This window comes from Cydia amplana, chromosome 5 (genome assembly GCF_948474715.1).
Source record: "Cydia amplana chromosome 5, ilCydAmpl1.1, whole genome shotgun sequence".
NCBI lineage: Eukaryota > Metazoa > Arthropoda > Insecta > Lepidoptera > Tortricidae > Cydia > Cydia amplana.
This window is the reverse complement of record NC_086073.1, coordinates 10,188,963-10,208,739: the sequence shown is the minus strand read 5'-3', so window position 1 is coordinate 10,208,739 and position 19,777 is coordinate 10,188,963. Positions and strand designations below refer to the sequence as shown.

Genomic DNA, 19,777 nt, shown 5'->3' with positions numbered 1-19,777 from the left:
TGAAAGCCTCTAACTGGGTAAAGGACTACTGGAAGAAAAATCAGCGGTACTGATTACATGCCTTCTACCCAAAGCAGGCAGGAGCTAACTCAGTAACCAGTGGTTACCCATCCTGTTTTGCGAATTTAGGATAGGCGTCGCGGATCTAAGCGCTTCACAAAGAAATTTTGTATGACAATATAGATATTACTGACTAATGACTATTGTTATTCGAATCACAGATACGACTGTCACCCCGCGCACTTTCAATATTGAATCGTCAACTATTTATAGGAACTCGTAAATCTGTATACAGTTTCTATATTGCATAAGTTTTAGCCGGCAATCCGTTTGTTTATTGTCGTCACGTGTGCCGTGAACTGCTGGAAGTCATGCTGCTTTCTTACGTACAATGTGCATACAGATTAGCCTTAACGTCAATACTTACTAGCAATAAGTTTTAAAACTTAATCTTGCCTTTGTAATGGCCGATACGAAGCATGTATGTATATCAGTTAATCTGATTTGTTTTCTTCTGTTTGCAAATGATACTTACCTACTATGGTTACTGTCTCTCTATATGGGAAGAGTTAATGAAATTAAATTGGCCATTGATATGATATGGCTGAATGCAACGCGATGTGACTGCAGCTATGCGGGAATCTATTAGGGCTGCCACAATCCGGAAGATTTATTAATACGTAGGGATAATTTTTATACACAGTTTCAAATCTAGGATGTAGGTAGTAATATTGTTATAGGCCTACCTACTTAAATGCAATTATTTTCAACTAATTATTCAGATAAGTACACCAATGAAATTATTTTCCTCACAATAAATGAGTACTGTTCAAATGTTTTACCAAACACCTGAATGCTACCTTCAACATCGGCTTCTTGAAGTCTGGACTTCACAAATAACGCCGACAACCCTAGCGGGTACGGATAAACGAGATGATTTACGGCACATTCCTGCGGCTCCAGGACCACTGCGCCTGCGCCGGCCGATGGGAACGAGATTACTTCACATTCAACTGATGACAGACTGAGCGCTTTGTCGCGCATTGTTCGGTTCAGAGCAAGCATTACTCACCATAGCACACATAGTGTACATTTGACGGAATGTTTGGGCAGCGTCAATGTACTGCGTACTTGAAAGGAACCGATAGCATTGATGCCCAATTTTGATTTATTCATTATTGAATATTGATGGACACGTTGCTTTGAATAACAATTACGACAATATGTGTTTATGGACGTAAACCTAGCTAATTTAGGAAACAAGTAGAAAACTTATTTAACAGCAAAATAAATCCGTAACAACAATAATGAAGAGTCAACTTATCATGCCAAGCACGATGCATCACAACAAACGCGTGTTATATTCTATTCGTGTTCAATTATCTAATTTGTGAATTAATTGTTAATGCATGGTTTAGAATCGGGAGCGGACGTTGCGCAATACGAGTGTAGGAACCGTTTGTTGTGCGGAAGTGGTCCGGTCAGTTCACAGGTACTTAATGACGGTCCTAATGAACAACATGCACTCGTAGCGGCAGTGGCACAGGAGCGGCAGCGCAGCATCTAATTATGCGTAATGCGCAATACAAATTGCTCTATACAATGCCGTACATATATCACTTTGATTAAGGATACGCTGTCTAGGCTAAAGTACCCACACGTCTTTGGTTGAATGTTGATTGCTAATGAGACCTCGTTTAAAGTCGAAGGTTCAATCGCGCACTAAGTAAGTTTGTGGGAAAATCAAGCTACATTCAGTAGTTTTTGTATCGACAAATGTTGACCCGGGCGGTAGCGGACCGAAAGCAATAAAGTTTGGTTATCCATATTCACAAATAAAATGAACGCTCGAACTTTAACGTCATTGCTCGTATTTCACTCCAGTGGTGATCTAGTTTTACGACATATTAGTATTAACAGGTTGTCACCTTTTTAATGACGACGTATTGGATTACTTGGGTGTAGGTTTCATCACTGAAATTTTAGCTGTGTCCGCGCAAAAACATCTGGCCCAAACAAAAAACAGTACGCTTCGCGAAACATGCTCAACAGCTGCCTGGTGTTACTTTGGGTGATTAAAAATGTTTCGCTTGCGTTAGGAGTCACTTCGGTGACGCTTCACGACGTGACCGTAACGCGGCCTGAGCACAAAATAGAAAAAAAAAACTTACCTACTTATTGAGAACTTGGATCGTTCATCGATAAAGAAACGTCATGAATGGAAGTAATAAAGTTTTATTTCTCATATTAAGTACCAACTTAACAGAATGAGCCTAAATATAAGTTCCGCCACCTGGTGCAGCCGCATGGTCGTAACTAGGGTTTGCTCCCGGGAAATACCGGAACCGAAAGTACCGAGAATTCCCAAGCAAAGAACCGGGATTTTAAAATTAAAATCCCGGTACTTTCGGGATTTTCGGGACTAACATTTCCGGTAAAATATTTGACTGTTTTCTGTTACCTACTTAGCATGAAATATCAGATTTTTTAAAGAAATATGTTTTATCTATCTAAGACTGACTCTAATACTTTTATGGCTGACCACAATATTAAAATCAAAACAAAAATAGGCAATGGGTTTGACAATGCAGACAACATAAAATTGCGTAGTAAACTTTAAGGACATAAGTGTTTCAACGATAAAAAAAAACTAATAATTAATTATTTGTATACTAAATACGAGCAAAAAATAAGGAAATTTTTTGTAGATAGTAAAAATATGACATGTAGATTAGGATTAAACCAAAATTATTTATTTTGTAGTACAGTACGCAGAGAGGCAGTTCATGTTCATATCACAGTTAATAGATAGATAGATAGATCATTTATTGATAAAAATATAAAAAGATTTACATGTCATTTTCTTATCCTATAAGTACTATACATTATTATTAATTAGATACACTGGTAATATCAAAAAATTACAATAACATGCAATGCGGGTGTTTCCACTACTTAAAATAGGTAATTTATTTAATAATTGTGTAGATGGGTCAGTGACTTGTAGCAGTTAACGAATTCGTCAATACTGTAGCACGCCATGTCCAACAATATCTGCTTTAGTTTTTTCTCGAATATCGAGTCAGAAGTAGCTTTTAACTGTTCGTCTAGAGTATTGTAAAGTTTTATGCCTACTATGTGTAAGGATTTTTTAGACTTTGCTAGACGTCTCGGGGGCACGTATAGGAGGTTGCGTCTACGCGTTACAGTCTGGAGTTTTTGGTGATTAGAGGGGATCCACTCGAGATTGCGTCGTATGTACTGTAGGCAATGAATGTAGGCAATGATTGTGTGGCTTATATAAAGACATATTATCGTAAAAAAGAAGTATAGGTACCTTTTTACTATGGTACATTTTATATTGCGCCAATGTTTAGAGAATGATTCATGGTCGTTTTACGCTTTTTTTACTGAAAATTAAGATAAAAACTGATTTTTGAAGGCAGTCCCGAAAGTACCGAAAATACCGGGAAATCCCGGTTCCAATTTTGCCTAGTACCGAAAATCCCGGTTCTTTTAAAAAGTACCGGTTCTGCAATCCCTAGTCGTAACTTTTGCTTCGAGTGCAGGGAACATTATTTATGACACTTCAGCTCGACACAGTGAAGCCGCAAAAATAACCCTTGACTATTTTTCTATTGGACAAATTATAATCATAATATGGCTATTCTTAGTAACTGCGGGCAATTTATTAAAATTGTGTTCTATTATTGACGTTACCCCTATACCAAACATACGGCACGGTAGCAATAAATTACGTCTGTATAAACAAATAGCAACAAACGGACATTGTAATGAGAACCCCTGCCTACTGCCCAACTATTCGTTCAATCCTTCACAAAGGTATGTTTTAATATGGTTTATTTATTTAAATTTAATGTATTTCTTTTAATATAGGTAATCTTCTTTTTAAGAAAACCGACCTCGGAAAGGATTTCGCGCTTCGGGTACGTTTCAAGGTGTGGACCTGAATCCAGCACGATTTGAGAAATTCCCTCAAGTCCTCATGGAACCCATTACCAGAACTGGGACTGGCCGCGTAGCCAACGTGCCAATCGCTTACGCTCCGTAGCGATCGTAATGCAATTGTCACTGTCGCACTAATATGGAAGAGTGATAGAGAGACACAAAGCGATTCGATGGCGAAGCGGAAGCGATCGTCACCTTGGCTAGGCCGCCAGGACACAACTGTTCCTTAAAATTAACCTTAGGTACCTGCTTAAAATAAACTTAACGAAGAACTCAAATCGCCAAACGTGAAATACGCGTCGTTTACGAGTTCCGTTTTTGAAGACATGTGCCTATTTTATTCATCAAAAAATATTAATGAGGCTCGCTGTCAGCTGCAGAATGATTTTGAAAACATACTAAAATGGGCACATGACAACGGTATCATAATTAATATAAAAAAAACGAAGTGCCTACATATATATTCTCCGTATAACAGCATAGCAAAAAAAGTGGATTATACACAAGTTGGCATAGTAGGACATACTTATGACTGTTTGCATAGGAATAAACTAGACTGTGAGTGTTCATTTTTAGAATATGTTGACCGATGTAAACACTTGGGTCTGCTGGTGGACTATAACTTCAATTTTAAATTTCACATAGAGGAACTTTGTAAGAAACTCCGGATAGTCTTGGGGAAAATTTATCAACTGAAAAAAGTGATGAGTAAAAAGGTGTTATTAGTTGTTTACTACGCGTTAGCGGATTCTATAATTAATTACGGTTTAAGTGTGTACGGCCGCACCTTTAGTACTTATATAAAGGATGTAGAAAATTTGCAAACCAGATTAGTTAAGTATTTAGTTGACAGGAAAATAAAAAAAACGTGTAATGATTATAGCGAGTTATTCCCACTTTGTAAAATTTTATCTGTACATAAGAGAATTAAATACCTGATAGCTTTAGAAAACTATTACTTAGAAGAGCATAAACGGCCAGCATTTAACAAATACAACACGAGGAGGGTACGCGAGGGGAAGTTAATACAGCCTCCGACGGTTAATTATTATGGGAAAAGGTTAAATAAATATTTAGTGCCTAGACTGTTTAACGAAATAGGGTGGTTAAGAGGGAAACCTAAGTTAAGTAAGCCGGTCCTTAAAAAGAGATTAAAAACATACCTTTTAGAAAATTAAAATTTTGGAAATTGTGATACCTATTTAATTTGTTAAGCATATGTGTGCATGTTAGTTTTTAGATTATAATAAGGGTTACCTATTGTTTAAAGGCTATTGTTTTGTACTAATTGTTTTGTTTAGGTGCATGATTCGATTAGTTAAGTGAGCGCTTCATTCGCCAACAAACTGGTTACAGTTTGGCGACATCATAAATTTTGTTTGTGAGCATGTACCTTTTGTGTAAATAAATAAATAAAAAAAAAAAAAACGCAATACTTTATTTGTTTCGCGCTTTCTGAAAATTTCAGAAAACGGTAATTTAAATATTTGATGGAACCTTTCTGAAGAAGGTCCGATCCGAGATTCCGATAATTAATTTTATCTGCAGTAAATTCGACGGACATAAACTTTGGTTACGTTTTAAGGACTATTTTATAGTGTTTATTATGACTACCGTAAAATCGGTGAGAAGCTTTGTATGTACTTACGTTAGTGACTAATTGAGCAGAGTATTATTCACTGTCCAGTGGACGCCAATTATCCCAAATGCTCAGCATTTAGTGGGTGCGTTGTGCTGTAGATGGTAGTTCCCTTAGCCGGCCACGTGGGTGGTCTTCTCAGATAGCTATCGATTATTTCCAACTGAATTAAATTGATTGACTATACGCGATATTCATCTTTCTGTTTCACTTTTGTTGTTTTATTTAATTGATTCTATTTAGATTCTTAGGAATTCATTTGAACGTAAATTATCTACTTAGCATAGTATTTTAATCGTACTAAGTCAAATGGTTCTGAACGTGTTCTGTTTTCTAGCCGTAAGATTTCCTTCTTACAAGTTATGCCCGTAAAGGTAAAGCCTCTTATATTTGTCATTTGTCCATAATCCTTTTGGGATAATACCGGCTCGAGCAAGCTTCGCGTCTTCCTTCTAAACCGGCATTAGAAGTTAGGGGTCGTCCATAAATCATGTGATCATATTTGGCCTATTTTTGACCCCCCCTCCCCCTTGGTGGTATTTGGTGATTTTAACGAAACCCCCGTCCCCCCCTAGCACAAGATCACGTGATAATTATGATACGGGTACTCTGACGCTAAGCAAGTCCATGGACTAACTTAGTCCATGGCAAGTCTAATGTCGTTTCTTCTGCATGTATTGCGTAATGTTCAAGACACGTTCAAGATGATATCTCTCAAAAACAGGCATCGTAAAAATCTGCTTATCACTTATATATACAAAATAGAGCGGATTTATATTTGATCTGAAGAAATTTTTGAGTAATATTGTTGATTTTGACTTACCCGCTTTTTAAAAAAAATACACGTAATATCTTCTCTGACCCCCCTCCCCCATCGTGATAATTCGTGATATTTTCGTTCTCCCACCCCCCCTCTAAACGATCACATGATTTCTGGGCGACCCCTTATACTTAATAACAAACTCTACGTTAATACTACCTACGTTAGACTCAAGTTATGCTTTTGATCAGGAATCCTTAAGTATACAAAATCTGTGTATATTTCGATCCGACTTGCTATGAACTTTTGTATCGTGATGCATGCACGTACCTACTTTATAAATACCTAGTACAGTAGGTGGTTTACCTAGTTCGACTTTTTTATTATGTTGATCTAATATCTAACCTTATTTATCTCATCATATATTATTAGTAATTTGGCTTCTAAATAAGTAATCCATCAAATTATAATTTCGACAAGTGATCAACATCACACATTTCACGAATGACTGTCAGAACATTTGTCGAATAATAAAAGTTGCGGTGGTTGGAATCTTTAATTCATTTTAATATTGATGGAGCTACGCTATTACCAGACAGGCATGTGCTCTATGTGGCTCTATGCATCGCCATACGGCCGAGCTGACAGCTTGACGTACGACCAATACGACAGACGAGCCAACCCCTCGTCACGTTCCGTTCTTTTCACTTTGTAAGCAAGCCGCTGACAATTTAGGCAATTAAGTTGTCGCAGCGCTGCATAACGCAAAGTGTTAGAACTGGATCTAATTATATCTTACGTAACGATTATGGTAAGAACTACTCTAGACACATTACCACTGACACTTTAAAGGATGACTCACGCTAGACCGGGCCGGGCCCGGGCCGAGGCGTCCGACATGTAATTTTCTATGACGGCTGATCGGTGATAATGGTGCTTTCCATAGAAAACGAAGCGCCGGAAGCTCCGGCCCGGCTCCGGCCCGGACCCACGTGAGTCATCCTTAAGGGTACATTTTCGTTTTGAAGTGCAGTGTTTAGTTGTAGAGAGTTCTGGGGATGCAGTCTTGAAATTCTTCATAGCTTTAATTTATACCTACTGTCGGAAGTCAGATTTTTATTATGCTGAATGCTGAATGCCTGTAGCCATTATTGTGAATACCTTGCGTGACCTTGCATAGCTATTTTGCACAAGTTTTGTGTGTCGACAATGCAATGTATGAAGTCTATGAAAAATACTAACTATTAGAATATAAATAATACCAACATTAAATTACTTCAAGCATGGGGTGTAAAACGTGATGTATGTATGTATGATAAGTACCTACCTACACGTACCAACATATTTACATCTTAGAAATAGGTTGTGCAACACCATTAAATATATGTAACATGTTTCGAATAATTGCTCAGGTGCTCTACCTACATTCTAAAGGAAATGACAAAATTAACGAAGTAGTTGAATTTAATGTTTCATTTAAGTAGGTTCTTTCATATAAATAAAGTAGTAACTGAAAACGTTTAAATGTTCTCTGAAAAAGGCAATGACTCCTATTGTGTTGGGAGTTGTTATCATTACGACTGATTTAGACATGATAATAAGAGGTTTCGCCAAACACTCCGCCGACCGGGCGCGGTGAAACCAACAAGAGCAGCGCCGACCCATTTGTATACCATTTAAGGTGTCCATTTTAACGACATAATGTCCTTTAAAATTTATTAGTCAGAAACATTGATGAGGTTACTGTAAACTGTAAGTAGGTACATTGTGTGAGTTGTGTGTTTGCGGCAATTGCGCGTTAGGTCGTGTTGCGTAAAGCATCTGGGTGTACGAGTTGACGTCACATAAGTTTCGACACTAGACAAACAATGCTGCAAGACACGAGCACGGGCATCGTGTATGTCCCATTTTGAGACAAGAGAAAATAACGTTTGTACGAATTAAGATTAGAGGTGAACTCATTTTGAATGCATTGAATTAGTTGCTTAGTCCGTGACCGGGTTATGGCACATTATTTCATATAGCTTACTAATTCTTCCGTTCTACGAATGCTAACAGTAAACAACATTGATACCTATTACTTAGTTACTTTACTCTAATTAGTAGTAGAAATTAAAATTGTCCCATTTATTGTAGATATGTATTTGTCTCTGGTCAGCTAAACGACGGTTTACTTAATGTATATAAACTTTCGTCCCTTTATTTGGTTAAAGTACCATTAAACTAGCGGTCTGTGTTTTATTAACCCGTATGAGAAGGTCTAATTTAATAAAAGCTGCCGTGATAAGCACTGGTTAATGAAGATAAATAGAATTTTGATCAAAAGCAGAGAATGCGGCGGCGGGTCTGTAATTAACTACCAGTGCGGTTAATGGACACGAAATACGGATAGCCAACATTTAATGAGCTCAGGAATCTAACTTGTACTTAGTCAGTACCTATTCGAGTCTGGAATTAGTATTCAGGTTACGTGCAGCTAATTTGTTTCATAGTGTTGTGAAAGTCCTCATTGGCTAGACAAACTACCTGTCTATTTATACGGGATAAGTAGGCTTGTCAATATTATAGCTGCCCAACTTCGTATAAAAATAAAAATTGGGTACATATTTTCCATAAACTGTTATGCTTTAGGTTATGAGGTGTGAAACCGGTGAGGACGGGTCAGGGGTCGGTATGTTCATGGCTTTCGTGGGCTACTCGGTTCGGGTGCTCCTTCTCTAGATCCGTCACACCAGACGCATATTGAGCGCAAGCCTTAAAAGTGCGCTTGATGCACATGAGTTATACGTAAATGGTGACTGAATTATCCACGGCGCGGGTGGCCTCCCGGAATCTGGAGGAGTAGGTACTGAGAAGCTGTAAATTAAAATTTAAGAAATTATAAACCACTTGAAATTTGACCCGTTGCTACACTTTATGATCTCACAAAAATTCCATTCGATCAATGCTTAATATTAAAAAGTGTAGGGTGACTCATTGAGTGTGTGATGATTTACGAAACGTACGTGTTATATATCTGGCAGAAGTGCTAATAATTAAAGTCATTATGACGCATTTATATTTATTAGTTTTAGTCAACTTACGGTTACAGAAACGGTGATGGCCGAGCGGTTCCGACCTTCCGACGTCCGATTTTCATTGCAGGGGCCATGGCCTTGGCTACGAATCCTAGCTCGTACCATAGTTCTTCGGGATTAATTATATCTACGGAATATCATTATAGATATTTTGGTATTAACCGCTACGTTTTCAGTAAAGGAACACACTGAGAATACTTCTATGATCTGAGGAGAAAACATATGCATCCGTGAAGAAGTTCCCAAATATAAAGATACCAACCAACCCACCTTAGGCCAGCGTAGGTGGAGACTATAGCTCCATCCCTCGCGTGCTTGAAACATGAGTTCAGCTGTGGGACATATATTGGTTGAGATTACTACAGTTTTCTTAGTACACAGGTAAAAAGACTACAGTTGTGTGTACTGTGTGTGTGTACCGATATTGTTCTATTATACGTACAATTTTGCTCGTCATAAGTTAATACGAAATCTCTGTTTAGGTATGAATTATTTATTACAATTACACATTTTTTAAAATATTAGTTGTCATTGGCGTGAATAATATTTAATAAATCATGTGATCATGTTTTATTACACAGGTTTTAATAGAACTCCTACCTTCTAGAGAAGGTAAGGTAAGGTACATAAAAAATGCATAGCATTATGTACATATAAAATTTGTTGAAGTGAACTTACCTAATAATTGTTAAAAGTAGGTATATGACACATCTTATTTTTTTTGTTCCCTAAAATTAAGGATAAGTATTTAAATTGATTCCTGAAATCGTCTTCAATAATTGTAGGTACCAAAGTTGTGAGCAATTACATGACCAATACAGAATATAGTCTCAGTACATATGCCCCTCAACGAAAGTTAGGTATGCAACGATACGGATACTGAGGAAGTTAGATACCTATACAATTCATTTCCATTCCGAGACATGTAGGTACAGGTATGTCTAGACAAGTCATGTCGGCGAGTGTATGGTGGGTCGAGATTCCGACTTTCTCCATGTACCTGCCATAGATGGATGTGGCTGAGTCCCTGTCATTCATCCGTAAACAGCCAGGGTTGCACACGAGTGTGGTGATCCCTTTGGTGTTCAATTGTTACGTATAGTCTGGTTAAAAAGGAAAACTCGAGTATTTTTTTATACGCATTCAAAATAAATCTGTTGAATTCGATTAACAAACATTTCTTAAGCCTAATTATAATCTTTTAAGATTTTACTAATTAGGCACATTATTAATTTCCCATTTATTTTTATTTTTGCTTTTTTTTTCTAAACAGTAAAACCAGTAGGTAATGCTCAGAACCTCACTTTGAAATTATTGAAAATCATCAGATTAGGATAAAATGTAAACATAGTATCTTAAATTGTACCCTAAAAAACGAAGCTCTCAAAGCTGGACATCTCGCAAATTTTCAAGATTTATCTTCGTTTTTAACTTTTGAAGTTAGATATATGGATTTTGACTGGGTCAAATCCCTTTACAAAAACTACGTAGGTAGGTTAGGTTAAATATGGGTTAGGTACACAAAATAAAGAGACCCAATGTTTAAATTAGGTACCTACAGACTTTAATTTTAGAATCTTGATTTGGGTTGTTTTATTGGAAAATAAAATAAGAAAGTTTAGTCATAGGTACCTATGTCACATAAAATGATGATAAATATGTATTTACTAATGTGGTGATGTACCTACCTACATATTTATGGTTGGTGTAGGTACATACATAGTATACATATATGGAAGAGTAATTGAAAACGGCAGAAACAATGATACGTCAACATTGTTCGAATCAAATTAATTAAATAATTCAATAAAATGCCGGAATTCGGTCATTATTCACGATCAAAACCATTTGGTAGAATAATTTGATAATTTGCGTTTTGTTTGGAGTGAGGGGAGTAGCCCGCGGGACCGGAGCAGCCCGCGGGACCGGAGCCAGACACGCACACACACATACACACTGCAAAGAGTGCAAAGGGGACACCTCATCTAACCACCCAGAAGTTATCTGTCCAGTCCATCCTTATAGACACTAACAAAACCTAGTGCATGTAGTTCATTGTTTGCAAAACGCACGGTCGGTGATAATCGGTTCACAAGTTTATCAAAAATGATCTCATAACTTACGCCATCGCTTATCACGCGTTGACTATTAAGTAACATGATATTAATAATTAATATACATTAGGTTCACCTTTACCACGTGCCATTACTTAGCCGGTGTCACCCTCATGCCTGGCATGAGGGACGGACCCTCGTATAACCCGAAAGAGGGAGTGTCCGGTCATCATCATTCGGCTGATGGCCAACGTAGGCAATATTAGTTCATGCAACCATACATTTTACGTGGCATCGGGGTACAGTCACGAAACGATTGCATTTCTTTTCTAATTTAATCAATACTTAGATATGTAGGTACTTTGAAAGGAAATGTAGGAAAAAAATAAAAATAAAAATAAGTCTAGCAGAGCGTGGTTTCGATCCACGGACCTCTGGGTTATGGGCCCAGCACGCTTCCACTGCGCCACTCTGCTACTTAAATGCTAGGACGAAATTAGCTACCACACTGTGCATGGTGTCTGATTAGATATTTCCACCGTTCCTAAAATGGCGTATGTGCATAAGACAAAATTATATAGTCATAATGGCTTGTAAATAAGTCATTTTAAAGATATTAATTGATTAAACAATGATAGTCCAATTAAACCGGTCAGGTGCGAGTCGCACTCGCCCACCGAGGGTTCCGTACAAATTAAACGAATGTTCCCTGTATTTGTCGTGAGAGGATATTCCTTGCCAAATTTCATAGTTCTGTTCTAGGTAAATTTTGATACGTACCATACGTTTTTTGCGGCATAAATGGCAGTATCTTTTTTTTACGTTAGAAGTTTGATTTGATCAAAGCTTCAAGGGACCGTAAACCTACTCAGGTTTACTCTATTCAGTTAGGTTATGGTTAAATTTCAACTCGATACCTCCACGTCCTCCACGCGTTCCCGAGATAAAGGGTCTTGACTTGACCCACAGATGGACGGACAACAAAGTGCATGATCCTATAAGGATTCCGTTTGTTTCCTTTTGAGGTACGGAACCCTGAAACGCTTTATAAAAAAAACATTGAATATAAAATAGGTATACAATTATACATATGAGGTGTGTGTGCCCGGAAATCTAAACAAAGTCTTTATTTTCTTAAAATCTTTGTTGCAGCCTCTATGTATTGTCAGTAAAATTTTACAATGCTACAGTTGGCAGTTGGAAGGATACATAATAAAGCTGACCAGTGACTACTAGTTTTGTAAACCTAAAATCGAATTGGATGTACCTAATTAATACATATTTAATGTCTAGACATTTAGTTTACACATAATACATTTTAATATATAGTTAATAGATTTTGTACATAATTCTAGAATTACATATGTGCAAAATCTATTCATATTAAATATGTACTAGTAACTAAATTATCTGTAATTAAGTTACTAACGTACTGTGCAAATAAATAATTTATGATTTACTCGTATCTTCAATTTTTGGAACCATATCGTCGAATTTTAATAACAAATTGTACATTTTCAATCCCAGATATCCCGATCTTGTAGCCAATTGCTAGACAAAATATTAATTCCACACGTTTTGTTGATATTGTGCAATCCCTGCTCTGTACCAAATAGTTTCCTCTTTGAAACTGTTACATAACTAGAAGCACTTAATCGAAATATTGTTTATGGTTAATGCAACGCGCTAGGCGCGATCGGAACCGGAAAGCTGTTCTGCTCCAAGGGTCAGATTGTTTTAATTGGCCCGAGTTGCTCGTGTTAATGAATGTGACTGACCGAATAACTGCGCTCTTTCATTGAAAATAATTAAACTTCCAAATGCTGCTATTAGCCTATTAGAAGTTCAGACCACGCATCTACAATGTTATGAATGGGATTAGCTAATAGTTAAATCATTTTGTTATAACATAATAATATTTCATAGTAAAATTATGATCATGCTTTGTGACAGAAACATCGCGAGATTCACGAGGCATTAATAATAGCCGAATAAAAACATAATTATATTTTGGTGACTTGTATTAAAGTAACCCTCGTCCCTCAATTTATTAAGCGTGACGGTAAGGCACCAAAATAGACACAAATAGAAAACCACGACAAATTACAATCGCTCTACTGGATCTCGACCTATATCGAAGGAGACAGAGGCAACATCCTTTGTTTTGTTTTTCTATAAGTGGGTTTAAGATGTGTGTGAAATTAGATGATACATGTAGTTTTATTTTGATTGATTTTAAATATTTTAATAACAATTCTCGTACGGAGGACACTCGTAGTATATGGTAATCTGCATTTTATAGGTAGCATAAAAACGAAAAACACTTTCGACCCTAAATTAATTGTGGCATTCGAAGACAATGGTCCTTTAGAAATGCTAAGCATCTATTGTTTTCACGTAAGAAGTAATTACGGTCCCGCAATCGCTATTGCGTTGTCATTTTACCAAAAGGCGATGGCAGCTCTCGAGCGGTTCGCATTTTTATGCAAATTTCGTGTGCTACGATCGCTACGCCGTAGCTAAAGAAATGTTTGCCCACGCAAATATGATTTACACCCCTGCGTCACGTGCTCGTAATGTCATTATCGAGTTATTCGAACCGCGGTGTGATCGATGGATATTACACGTCGTGTCCCCACGTGAGAGCCGCGTCGACGTTAGGAGGATGTCACGTACGCTTTGAGCGCTCGCGCCCCGCGGAACAGATGGCTCACTCACTAAATTGTTGATTTGTTTCAAGGAAGCGAAGGACGGCAGGTATCGACTAAACGCCCCGTCGTGAATACAAATGTTCCGGATAAAGGGAAATTCATGAAATTGACAAAATCACGCCACGTACGCCGCGTAGCTTACAAAAGTTATATGTCTAGCTGCGTCTACAGAGATAACGGTGAAAATGGAACATCGCCTCGTAGGGTAGACCGAGGCGAATCGGATCATTTCGCGTTTGACGGTAAATAAATACCATTTTTAAAGGTGATACTGTTTTTATTAATATTCAGTTGGACAAATTATTTATTAATTAACAGAATCCAAGGTTCAGACATACAATAAAACTTAAATATGATTTATGAAAAATAAAATACTAAACCTCTAAGAAAATCCTATTCGCCCCATTTTTAGGGGTAAATCGGATCAAAAAAACTGTGTCATAAAATCTAAATTAATAATATTTAACAACGTTAAACATATGATTAAGAATCACGAAGGGACAATACTTGAGGTCAACTATAATTGGTGTCTTTAATATTGCATTTGAGCCTTAATTTTATTGTTCCTTTCTAGTTCAATTTTTTTATCACACCGCAATATAAAGCGCAACATAAAATCACTCCTATATGCTACTATATGTTTTAACAATAAATTTAAAACATGCTAATGGCCTTTTAGCAACAAAAATGAATAACTTAAATGAAAATAAAAGAAATTTAAACTTTTGCATACCAAAACTTGAACATCACATATAACAGATTCACCCCATATCAGAAAATTTGTTGTTTGTTACGGGATGATAATTGCAATAGTCGATCGGCAAATAACTTCTCGGCGTCTTGGTTTAATTTTAATGTTGGCTGTCCACCACGGCTTTTTGCTATGCTTTGAGACATTGTGACTCGCCTTTTCAAACTCGTGAACGGAACGTTGTACAACTCAGCCGCTCGACGTAAGGATAAGTGTTTCGTTAGAACCTTATCAGCAGCTGTAGTCATATTTTCTGCCGACCATTCCCCCTGGTGGGTCTTCTTTTTATACGTACGCACCATCTTAAACATGCAAGCATATAATAAGCTAAACAAAACCGTCCAAAAACCTTGTTTTATAATGTGATCCTAAACGCCCCCCATCAGATGATCCGAATAACCCCATATCATAGGTTTGAATTATTTTCGCTTAACGGAAATATGCTTTTAATTACAATGAAAACAAAAACAAACCAGGAAACACTATGCATGATTAACAATAAGTAACAACAATTACTAACCTTTAGCCTTTCGCGTTCACTTTTATCACGGAATGTGTTTGCCCATTTTTTACATCGGAGTCAAAATCACAATACACCTGTACGAGGGACTCATCGGGAACCGTCACCGTGGCTGAAGCGTGAGCCTTATCCAAGGGCAGTAACTGTGGCGGCTTGCGTTAGGAACAGAGCTAACCCGGGACGCTGATTGGCTAGCTGTAACTAACCACGATTTTTCAAATTTGATAAAAATGCTTATTTTGATCCGATTTCCCCAGTGATCCGAATCGCCTCGGTCGACCCTATGGGAGATGAAATATTTGCTCGCTCTGTTGACACGTGCTATACTTATGCCCAAAATAATTATAAGACCAACGTACTTAGCAGTTTTCACATTTATATACACATATATACTAGGTACTTACATTAAAAAAACACTAAAGCTTCTATTAAGGTCATTTAATACAGAATCTCTATTCAAACGTAATCGCCCAAGTCCGGCTCCGGCAATTTTAGTCGATTCTATGCGTGTAGGTTTAAAATTTACAATAATTATGTTTACAAAAACAACATAACTGCATAGAGCGGTTGACACTTTTTTAAGAACATTGTTAATCGTTTCAGGTGTCAACCAGTGTAGTCAGTTATGTTGTTTTTGTAAACATCCCTTCAATTATAGTGAAACAATACAGTAAGTATTAGGATCAAACAAGTGCCGCTTCCGTTGAAGCACGTTCCATAATTGAACCCTTCACTCCCTGCAACAGGCACGTGCCCTTTGGTGGAAACTTTGATTTGGTTACAAACATCCGCTACAAATATCGCATTTTACTCTACTGTATTACCGATTGTTATAAGTATTTTCACCACACCAGCTCGTAAAGGCTTTGTACTTCAAAAACTGGTAAAGCAAGTTGCATTTTATCCAAGGAATCTGATGCAAATTTTGAGTTGTTATTGGCTCATATTGGCTAGCTGATATCATTGACTTTTATGTGATGATTTTGAGTGATAAGTAAATGTTTAATAAAGTTCATTTGAATTTGATTTGTAACGTTTTAAGGATGACTCACGTTAGACCGGGCCGTGTCCGGGCCGGAGCTTCCGGCGCTTGCTTTTCTATGACAGATGACAGATGATCACGTGATGCTTTCCATAGAAAACGAAGCTCCGGAAGCTCCGGCCCGGAGACGGCCCGGTCTAAACTGTTAGTATTTTCCTTGCGTTGATGTGGTGAAAAATGTTGTTTCACTCGGGACTCTTGTAAAACAAATAGTATAAATACGCTTGTATTACCTACTAGCTGTTGCCAGCGACTTCGTACGCGTGGATTTGTATATTGGTGGTTATAAATTCTACATTAGCTTAGAACATTAGGCAGCAAAAGATAGCAGTAGGGACGGTTAATCATTTGTTAATTATTATACAACGCTACGATAGGTATGTCTTTCACAACCTGGCTACGAAGTTTCAAGCCCCTAACTGAATAAAATTGTTCTCGATATAATCTCTCTCAACCCCCAGAAGATTTTCAAGTCCACTGTTTAATAAAACCTGCTACCTAACTACCTATTTACGACGTTAGAAGTTCCTAGCTTTAAATAAAATTTGAACCCTCTACCAACTCTCAACCCCTGTTTAAACCTTTAGGGGATGAATTTTTAAATACGCTGAAATTACTTTAGTTGTATTCTAATAATTATGCCTTTATACAACGTTTCAAGTCCCGCACTCAAATAAATATTTGGGTTCCATACAAATTTTCAACCCCCTTTCACCACCTTGGGCAATGAATTATGCGAGCGAAACTACCGTACGAACCGATGCGCGCGCGCGACTGACTGACTTTATACAAAGATTTAAGTCCCGCACTCGCAAAAATATTTGATCTTCATACACTCTTTCAACCCCTTTTTCACCTCCTCGGGGGATGAATTTTTAAAAACGCTGAATAGGTTTTCTTATTTTTTAATAAAATACCTTTTTACGAAGTTTCAAGTTCCTAGCTTTAAATAAAATTTGAACCCTATACAAACTTTCAACCCCTTTTGGACCCTTATAGGGGATGAATTTTTAAAAACGCTGAAATTACTTTTCTCGTATTCTAATAGTATGTCATTATATAAAGATTCAAGTCCCGCACTTAAAAGAAAAATTTTGACCTCCATACAAATTTTCAACCCCTTTTTCACACCTTAAATGTTGAATTAAAAAAAAACGCTGAAATTAGTTTTCTTCTCTTTTAATGAAATAACTTTGTACGAAGTTACAAATTCGTAGCTTAAAATTAAATTAAAACCCTATACAATCTTTCAACCCCTTTTTAACCCTTTTAAGGGACAAATTTTTAAAAACGTTGAAATTACTTTTCTTGAGTTCTAATAATATGGCTTTATACAAAGATTCAAGACCCGCACTCTCAAAAATATTTGGTCTCCGTACAAACTTTCAACCCCTTTTTCACCACCTCGGGGAATGATTTTTTTTAAACGCTGAATTTCGTTTTCTTTTTTTTTAATTTAATACCTTTTTTACCCTAGGAAGTTTCAAGGTCCTAGCTTAAAATAAAATTTTCACCCCATGATAAAGTTTTATTCCCTTTTTTACCTCCTTAGGGGTTGAAGTTCCTAAAACGTCGCACTTATTTTTTTTTGTAATCGGCTATTATGCCTTTCTAAGAAGTTTCAAAGCATTTGTAATGGATTCAAACTTTCAATCCCTTTTTAACCCTGTTAGGGGATGAATTTTCAAAAACGCTGAAATTACTTTTCCTGTCTTATAATAATATCCCCATATACAAAGTTTCAAGTCCCACACTCACAAAAATATTTGATCTCCATACAGACTTTCAACCCCTTTTTCACCACCTTGGGGGATGAATTTTCGAAAACGCAGAAATTAGTTTTCTTGTTTTTTAATGTAATACATTTTTACAAAGTTTCAAATTCCTTGCTTAAAATAAAATTTGCACCCCCGGACAAAGTTTCATCCCCTTTCCCCCCCCCCCCCTTAGGGGTTGAATTTCCTAAAACGTCGCAATTACTTTTTTTTGTAATTGGCTATTATGCCTTTCTAAGAAGTTTCAAAGCATTTGTAATGGATTCAAATTTTCAACCCCTTTTTAGCCCTGTTAGGGGATGAATTTTCAAAAACGCTGAAATTACTTTTTCTGTCTTATAATAATTTCCCCTTATACAAAGTTTCAAGTCCCACACTCACAAAAATATTTGATCTCCATACAAACTTTCAACCCCTTTTTCACCACCTTGGGGGATGAATTTTCGAAAACGCAGAAATTAGTTTTCTTGTTTTTTAATGTAATACATTTTTACAAAGTTTCAAATTCCTAGCTTAAAATAAAACTTGAACCCCATACAAACTTTCATCCCCTTTTTAACCCCCTTAGGGGTTGAATTTCTCAAAATCGCTTCTTAGCTCTTATACATTTTATAAATGCAACCTAGTGTCCAAATTTCAACTTTCTAGCATTTGTAGTTTCGGCTCTGCGTTGATGAGTCAGTCAGTCAGTCAGTCAGTCAGTCAGTCAATCAGTCAGGACACGTGCATTTATATATATAGAAGATTAATAACTAAAGTTTTGGTAACATTTTCCGAACAAACAAGTTATAGACTTAAAAGTATGTACATATACTTCGTTAAGTACTTCTTTTTATAGTTGCTACAAAATATACAGGTATAGGCCCACCTTATAGCCCCAGGCCGTGCGGGTAGCTTTTAATCTATATACGTAATACATACAACGTATAGTTATAGATTTGTGGGTGAAGGTCGCCGCACAGACGGCGCGACCCTTTCTTTAATAAGTGCTTGTTGGGAGTCCGTCGGCGGCCTGCGTGGGGGATGCTGTAATGACTGGACGGGCGCTGTTCACATTGCAACGTAGTCTTTAAATTATTGTAGCCGGCAAAATATTAGTTTACACTTAGGTAATTTTGTTTAATTTACCTATAAGACTCAATATATGGCAACAAACAATAAAAAGACAAATAAATAACTTATGAACTAAATACATCTATGAATAATACTAAATTAAAACCAACAACCCTAAATATATCTAAAATAAAACAAGAAAATACAAATGAAAATGAACAAAGTATTCGAGTGGTTTTGCTTTACTGCTCCGTTCGCAGAAATACACCAAGACTCAGAGCAACGTCCTACTCCTTCTGCAAACTTCGCTAAGTGTTCCCGGTAAGCCCGACTGTATACCGCAGATCGTACGTCGCGTGGTTGTGTGCCTCAATCACGGAACAGTTCGATCGCCAAATTATTGGGCATGATAAACAAAAATCTAAC

The 19,777-nt window shown here is 37.0% G+C and overlaps 1 protein-coding gene and 1 non-coding gene across 4 annotated transcripts in view; one reads left to right on the top strand and one right to left on the bottom strand.

Annotated features, from left to right (window-relative positions):
* LOC134647958 (tensin-1) overlaps positions 1-19,777 on the top strand; it is a 148,731-nt gene that overhangs the window by 36,701 nt on the left and 92,253 nt on the right. The gene's annotated exons all lie outside the window — the stretch shown is intronic.
* On the bottom strand, positions 11,904-11,975 carry Trnam-cau (transfer RNA methionine (anticodon CAU)). Its single transcript has one exon. It is a non-coding gene; the product is annotated as a tRNA-Met (tRNA).